Consider the following 8961-nt stretch of genomic DNA (forward strand, 5'->3'; position numbering starts at 1 on the left):
GTTCTAGTAAGTGTGGCCCACTCCTATTACGATTTATTCACTTGTTTCTGATTTCTATTGAGCTCCTATATCATATGTGATTATCTACAGCTTTGCATACTCAGTACATATTTCGTACTAACGTCCCCTATGGGGGACCTGCATTTCATGTTGCAGGCACAGGTACCTCAGCTCATACACTGCACAAGTAGGAGCTAGGATATCCAGCTGCTTTTGGTGAGCTTTAGTTTACTTCAGGGCTTTCCGTGTCATATCCAGTCACTTTTGGTATTGTATAGAAGTTAGTTATATGGCGGGGTGTGCCCCGACCTTAGTTAAACTCTGTGTATTATCTAGAGGCTTTGTATAACTAATGTACAGTCAAGGTGGTGTTTTGTTAATATACGTGATGGCTCCAACGGCCAAGTATTGTATATACATATATATGTGTGCTCGAGCTTATACAGGTGATTATTTTCTTTTATATGCGACATGCTGTTGTCCGAATTTTGGGTTGGCATAGAGGTATGCATGGGAAGTATAAGGTTATGAGCTGGTTCTCCCGGGCCTCCTCGGTTACGGGTGTCAGTCCGCCCCAATAGGATTTGAGGCTTGACACCTTGTCTCATGGAATAGCAAGAAACAAAATTATTCTTTTCTATCTACCCCTGAATATGAATATATTTCTATTGGATTGTGTTGCACTCATATTCTTTGGATGTCTCATCAACTCAGTGATTATGATCCGTGTTTTAAACATTCAGAATATTTTGTGATAACTCTAGTGCTATCTATTTATCTAAACATCCTGTGCATTACTCTAGAGTAAAACATATTGATATTAAGCATCATTTTATTAGATATCATGTTTTAAAAGAAGATATTGAATTATCTTTTGTGAGCACTGATTTACAATTAGCTAACATTTTTAATAAGCCTTTGCTGGAAGGAAGATTTCGTTCTCTAAAAATTTCTCTTAGCATAATTGAAAAACTCTTTGGAAACAAAAAGTTATTTGATTTGATTCACATAAGTTACTTATTTTTCTTTGCCTGCGGATAGATATTTACATAAGTTTCCCTTCTTCCTTTTTGATTGATGTCAAAGGGGGGAATAGTGTATGTAATCTAACCATGCAGGGAAAGTTAAAGTCACTCATTTAGGGAGAGAGCCTAAACAGGGAATTAATCTAATTTTTGAAAGTAATCTAATTTTTGTCATACATCAAAAAGGAAGAGATTCATAATGTTAAGTTTTGTGAATGATCCTGAGCTTGATTTGATTGTAGGAATTTAGAAAAAAAATATTCAAAAGAATCTCTTTTCAAATACTCAAAAAAAAAAAAATATCTCACAAGAAGGAAAGGAAGATTGATGGAAGATCATTTTATTTGGTAACTAATGATTGCATTCATTACCAAGTAGCAAATTACAACTCCATAGTAATCCTTCCTCAATACTACTATCCAGCAAAAGAAAACTCAAAAATTACAAGAGAAAAAGTACGAAAAACCAGAAATATAGCAGCTACTAAAATTTCAACTCCAGTAATTTAGAACAAATTTCCAGTGGAGCTCTCGAACAATATTTGTAGGCTATCTCTTTAGCGAGGCATTGCCATTATTTTGTGTGATTTAACTGTTTTACCCTTCCCTGTAATTGCATTATGGTATTTCTCGTGTGGAGGGGTGATTGGCATGATTTTCGATGCATTTTGGCATCATTTATGCAATATTGTGGTTTTTGATGGCTTCGAAAGCCTTATTTTGGACTTATGTGGATATCTTTTGATCTGTATGATGGATGGAAAAATGGACTGCGCCAGCAGCTCTGTAATATCGATTTTAGGCTAGGTAGACCTTTGGTTCGGGTCCCGTGCACCCGAGCTCATTTCAACCTATTGGTCGGAAAGTTAAAAAATTTAAAATTTGGGTGTGGGGCCACATTTGATCGAAACAACCTCGGATGGAAAATATGACTTCGCCAACAGATCAAGAATAGTAAATTTATGGTGTTAGCATGTTTGGTATGATTTTACGGCTTTTAAATCTCATTTCGACCCCCGATTTTGAAAATTGTGATTTCGGATTTTGGGGGTCAACTTATTGAAAATGATATATTTTCAAAAATACGACTTCGCCAACGCATCTGGAATGTCAAATTTAGTATGGTTGCATAGTTCGTTTGCATATATCGGACTCCGAACGAATCTCGGGCATCCCGTCAAAGTTCATTTGGACTTGGAAAAAAAACTGTTGCACTGGTGCAGATTTTTCTGCTATTTATACCAGTTTTTTTTACCCTTTTTGGGCCTATTTTGCTCATTTTTCATCTTGTCTCTTGAGAGTTAAACCCAAAAATAATATGAGAGCTTAAAAGTGAAGTTTGTGAGAGCTTGAGAAGCTAGATTAAAACATTTTTCTTGATTTTATTATGGATTAAAGATAAAAATTTACCCTTTTCTTAGTAATTTCTTAATTAATTTCTCAAAACCCCAAAAAATTTAGAGCTTGATTTTAAACTCCATTTTCACTCATTTTCACTTGAATAATATTTTTATCTTATAATTATTAGTTTTTCATCCATTTAACCATCAAAACAACTTTGATTCTTGTTTTTAATCCGAATTTCAAAGATTTTACCCGGTAAAGCTCAAAAATAATTTTTCTTTGATTTAAACCTCATTTTTTACTCGATTTAACTTGAATTTTCAACTGTAGGTTTCTAAAAATATGGGAAACATGTTTTTGAAGTAAAATTTTAATTTTTCCCTTCTTTTGGATTTTAGGGGTCCGTTTTGACCCCAAATCAAAAGTAGTCAATATGGGTGTCGTTGGTTTTTTTTTTACGCGTAGATTTCATATTTGATGCTTTTAGTAAAGTTCGAGATTGTTCGTGAAAGATAAGGTCACGAGTTCAAGTGTAGCAGATCGGTTTCAGCTTTCGAGGTAGGTTATCGCTTAACTCTTTCAGACTGGGTTGGGTAGCAAATGATGGTACAAAATGCATGCTAAGGGTGGGAACTAATCATGAAAAATAATCATTTATGTGATATGATGTAATTGTCGAAATTGAGATATTATGTGATATGTGTGACCGTGTGAGGTCCTATGTGATATTGATAGCCTTGAATACATATGAATAATTGTATTATGTTGTTAGAATGCTTAATGTGGTACCATTGGTGTATTGTGATTATATTCATACTTTATTGGCAAATGAGACATGTGAAAATTCATGTATGATACGAAAATAATGAGTGGATATTGGCTCATGTGGTTGTGGAAAAGTATCATTGTGGTTGGTTGTGAAAATATATCATGTGATTGTTTGTGGAAATACTCATTGTGATTGGTTGTGAGCATTACATCTTCATATCATACTCATTCACGAAATATTGTACCACCGTGGCAACATCTGAGAAACACTGGCAATACCTTTTTAAAAGATATTGTAACACCTTATGAAACCCTTTTTGAGGGATGTGTCAGAAAGGAGATATGATATATGTGGATTGTATACGAGTTGACAAATCCCCCATGGGTTCTACGTCGGGAAACTTTAGCTCCATAGATGTATATGGGGATTGTGCGACGATCCCGGAGGTTGTGCGACGACCTCGTGCATCATCATCATCATCATATACATTGCACTTACTTTATTGTGTTATGTTGTATTGTATTGACATATTGACTGGTCATCTATGTATTTGTCTTACCTTCCTTTACTTGTATTTGATGATCTTGTATCTATATGTTCTCTCTTGTTTTATTTATATGTGACATAATGTATACTTGCATTCTATATCTTGGTGTGTTGTTCTAATTTATGTGATAAACATTAGAACTGTTAGTGCAAGCGGGATGGGCTACCGTTGTGGGATATTTTCTGATTGCAGGTGACGTGCCCTTATTGTATATTTTGTATGCTTTATTTACTACTTTGTTTAGTCGGCCTATGATACCTACTAAGTACAAGTGGACCGTACTCATGTTTACTGCGCCCTTTCGGTGCAGGTCCTAGCTCGAGTGCGCCTCAGCTTGATTGACTCGGGCGATTGTTAGAGCTTCCAAGGTAGCAGTTGGACATTTATGCATCCAAAGTTCACCTCTATCTTTCTATAGTAGTTATGTCCTTATTAATATTCAGAGACAATTATTATTCCTTTGTGGTTACTTTTCCGATATATTTGACTCTTGGATTGTATTAGTAGTTCTTACACTATTGACACCTGGTTTTGGGCATGTTTGGTATTTCGGGTAAGTGCTTTTCGTGTTGTTATGATTACTTATATGATTCGGCTTCATTCTAGAAGTCTTACCTTAGGGTATTTCTGTTTTTTCCTCTTTTCGCATCAGTTTGGGTGATAGGCTTATTTGTCAAGATATGCCGCGACAAGTGCCATCATGACCCTCGTTTTTGGGTCGTGACATCACTAAGAATGGTAGCAATCACTTTTTAGAGACTTGAAGTAAAAATCTTTGCAATTATCTTGTATAGTATAGTACAACAAGCAAATGGTTGAAATTCCTTAACAGTAGTGGGGCTAACTGTTTTAGGAACCAGAGCAATCAAGGTGCAGTTTACTGGTCTATACATCTTACCAATATTGAAGAACTCTTTGACATCTGCAATTAAGTCATGTTTAATGGTATACCAGGTCTTCTTATAGAAGTGAGCATTGTAGCCATCTATGTCAGGAGCTTTATCATCTTTGATACTTTTTAATGCCTCTATTATCTCCTCACTTGTTACATCTCTACTCAATTCTAGCCCTTGAGCATAGCTTAGAATCTTCCCCTTTTTCATAGTAATTAAGTTGACTACTGGGAGAGTTTGAGAGGAAGTACCCATCAGATTTTTGTAAAACTCTACAATCTCCTTTTGTATATCTTCAGTAGCAGAGAGTTTGTGGCCAGTCAAAGAGGTAAGCTCAAGGATTTATTTTTTGTAGGTTCTTTCTTTGATCATAGCTGAGAAATAATTATTATTATTAGCATCCCCAAGTCGAATCCATTGAGCCCTTGCTTTTTGTCTGAGAATATTTTCTTCAATGCCTGACCATTTTTCTAAGTTCTGCTTACACATCTTCTCTTTAGCCAGTAACTCATCTATACAATTTGTAGCAATTTGGTCTTGAGTAGACTGTAGTTCCAATATGATTAGTTCAAGCTTCTGAGCTATATTCTTAAACTCTACAGAGTTAAGATTCTTCAGATGAGGTCTTAGATCTTTAAGTTTCTTCCAGATTCTAGCCATACTTCCTCCTTGAACTTGAGTGTTCCAACTTGTAATTACTATGTTTTGGAAGGATGGATGTTCAGCCCAAACATTAAAATATGTAAAAGGAGATTTGATGCTTTGATGAATGCTATGGATAGTTAAAATCATAGGGGCATGGTCAAAAACTTGAGGAAGTTCATATTGTGTCATAACATGTCCCCATTTCATTATCCATTCATTATTGTCAAACATCCGATCAATTCAACTACATATTCTATTAGTTCCCTACTGCTTATTGGACCAAGTATAATACGCACCTTTCCAAGGTATTTTACACAAGTGCAGGTTCTGAATACAATCCACCAGATCTTTGGTTTCTACTGCTGTAACAAGAGCTCCCTAAATTCTATCTGAAGGCCATATAACAGCATTAAAATCTCAACCAAAGATCCAGGGTTGATTAATCCCCTGTCCTACTTCCTTCGACTTTTTCCATAATCTTTTCCTAGTCTCCAAGGAATTAAAACCATACACCACAGCCAACAAGCATATGAACCCTCCAGCAGCATCATTAACTTGACAGTGAACCATTTTAGCATTAGACTGGAGATAGTGGACTGTGTATATAGTAGTATCCCAATAGATCCATATCCTGCCATTTGTAGCATGCTGATAGTTGTTAATAGAGCTCCACCCGAGACAAATATTTCTAGTAGCCTTAGCTATATTATGTTGCTTAACTCTTGTTTCTACTAGACCAATTAACTTTATTTGTTTACCTCTAATGAGCTTTTTGAGCTCTTTTTGCTTATAGCTCTTATTCACTCCTCTTATGTTCCAAATAAGGCAACTTATTATAAAGATTTTGAGGGACCCCTTTATCAAGAGGTTTCAATATTCTACTATTCTCAATCTGCTTTTTCTTGATACTTATCTTTGCAGGCACTGATCTTACTGGGGGAAATCACTCAGGTTATATGCATATGTAGGTTTAGATATATCTCTGATCGGAGGCAAGGGAGAATTGGATCTCTGTCTGTTAGGACTATGCTGGGGTTGAATAGAAGAATTTTGAGGCGCATGATGTCTAGTACCACTGGATTCTCCCACTTCAAGCACCTTTGTCACTTCTACTTCTTTACCCGTTGTGTTATCCACCACTGTAGGGGCTTGTGCTATTGTTATCTTCCTTTTACATGGACATTCTTGCTCCATCTTTTTGTAAGGCTCCTTTGGTTTACCTTGCTCCTTAGGGTTGGGTAGACAACTATGACCAACTACTTTGCAATAAGAGCAAAACGTAGGCTTCCAGTCGTAAATAACTGATTGTTTAAACTTTCTCCCATTAGGCTCCATTACTAGCACTTCATTAGGCAAGTCCTTTGTAACATTTACCTCAATTAGCATTTGAGCAACGGATATTCTAGTCTGCTTAGTTGTACACCCATCCACATAGACAGAAATGTCAATGACACTGGCTATTCTACTTAGTGAATCTCTTACCTAGTAGAACATCGGAAGCTTGGGAAATTTAACCCGCAGAGGTATCTCTGTAGGATATTCTGTGTTGAAATCAAAGTCCATCGGCCAAGGCTTCAGAATAATGGGGGGTCTGTTATTAACAGTATAAGGTCCTGAATAGAGCACCTCTTCCATATCTTCAATAGATGCAAATCGAACGACATAATATCCCTCCTCGTGATGATACTGCTCTGCGGCAACTACATGGTCCAGTATTGTCTAATATATCTACTCAGTGCATTATAACCTGGGGTATCCCCTACAAAATATGCTATTAGAGCACAATTCCATTTAGCTGCTTCTTTATCAACTTTCTATTTCTCAAGTGGCACCACTGCTTGTTCCTCAATTAGTTGGGGGGGGGGGGGTTGTATGATAGCGAAAGTCCATTTGCAGCAGCCCTATTTTTTGTAAATAAGCTCACCCATGGAGCAACCGGTGTTTCAATTTATTCTTCTTGGATTTACGCAGGGGCGGGATTTGGGATTTCTGCTTCAGTGATTATTCCTGGATTCGATCTAGACCCTTACTCCACTTGCACAATATTGGTCAAATTAGGATTAGATTGATTAGTACCTGACACTCCTTGACTATGGGGGAGGGGGTTAAAATCAGGCACTTTGAGATTCCCCTCTGTCCTAGCTCATCTTCCTCTGTCTATATCACTTCTCTGTCGGTTGTTCAATCGGGTGTGACCAAAGGTGTTATGTTGCGAGCTCCATGTGACTCTCTAACATTTGTTATCAAATTAATTCTAGGTCTTCCTTATCCTCTACCTCTTCCACGGTCGCGACCTTATGTTCTATCCATGGCAGCCACCACCAGCGTACGTTAGACTAACGTGCGCCGAGAGCCATCTAATTTTGACTAACATTAGACTAATGCAGAAGATCATTGTAGTTACTAAGGTGCATAAATCATGGGATTTATGCATCAGAAAACAAAAGAATTTGTTGTCCAAAAATATCAAGACGTATTTCACGAAAAGAGAAAGATTTGTTGCTCTAAATAGATTGAAGAAAAACTCGAAAAAAGATATTGTTAAGTATCAAGAGACACAACATTCTAGGAAAGAAGAAAGTTCTGTTGCATTAAATGAATTGCTTAAATCAAGGGATTGTCACATCTCTCTCTTCTAGGTATATATTGTACTTATTTAGATTTTCCTAGTCTTTACTTGTTCTTCATTTTCTTAAGAAGAAAATCATTTGGTTGCCTTCTAACTTCCAACGGCTAGTAGTAGTTCAATCATTACTATATAAGCATTGAAAGTCAAAAGAAGAAATATACATTTGTCTCAACCTTATCTAGTTTTTTGCTCTACTTTACTCAAACATTGTATTCTCTTAAAAGTTTATTGTGTACTCAAAAAGAGAGAAAGAAACACATAGTTGGTGGGGCATTGGATCAAAGTGAGAAAGAAAGAAAGAGAGTGTGAGTTTAAGTTAAAAAGCTTGATTTAATCTTGTACTTTGATTTTATTGAATCTCTTGCAACCCAAGGGGACTGGAGTAAAACCTATTAGAGATCTCAATTAATATAAAATATCTGATGTTATTTACCTTTAGGACTTTATTTTTTGAAGTTTTTATTACTTCAATCAATAGTCGGTTGTCTATTGAAGGAAGACGATTGTTTGGTCGAAAAAAGAGTAATTCTCCCCCTCTCTTACTACTTTCGATATTGGGGGTTCGAACTCGAGGAATAGAGAAATTTTTAGTTAAGACATTTGGAGCTTTCACTGCCTTCTGCTGGAATTGTTAAAGAGGTTTTTTTTTTTTAATGATTCATGATTGTCTAGCGATGTATATCTTTGGAGTATAGAATACATTTTCTTTCTTCATATTTTAGTGGTATACAGTAGTAAGAGATACATTATATCACAATGCATGTTGTATACTATTGATATATGAGTATACCTCTCTTCCAATGTGATGCCACCACGATTAAAGCCTATTTATTCTTTTGTGATGGAATTCAATATGTTCTTAATCCATATCTATCATAATTTTTAGGTTAGCGAATGCATTTTTTCTATTATTTAAGTTTGGTGCATAAGAAGATTGTCCTCAAAATTATACATCAATAATTATGCCTCAAATTCTGAAAGTCCTTATGCATTGCTTTGTAATTTGATTAGTTTTCATTATTTATACCAATAACTTTTTACCCTATATTAAATATTAAATATTAAAAGAGCCATCAAATATATGCTAAAAGGAAAATATAAGAAGAATTA

The 8961-nt window shown here is 35.7% G+C and overlaps 1 long non-coding RNA gene across 1 annotated transcript; it reads left to right on the plus strand.

Moving 5' to 3' along the window:
* The first annotated feature begins 4448 nt into the window (after positions 1–4448).
* LOC124895642 lies at positions 4449–8676 on the plus strand. The gene is made up of 2 exons (XR_007051829.1): positions 4449–4905; positions 6144–8676. It is a non-coding gene; the product is annotated as an uncharacterized LOC124895642 (long non-coding RNA).
* The last annotated feature ends 285 nt before the right edge of the window (positions 8677–8961 follow it).

This window comes from Capsicum annuum, unplaced genomic scaffold (genome assembly GCF_002878395.1).
Source record: "Capsicum annuum cultivar UCD-10X-F1 unplaced genomic scaffold, UCD10Xv1.1 ctg83355, whole genome shotgun sequence".
Taxonomy (NCBI): Eukaryota; Viridiplantae; Streptophyta; class Magnoliopsida; order Solanales; family Solanaceae; genus Capsicum; species Capsicum annuum.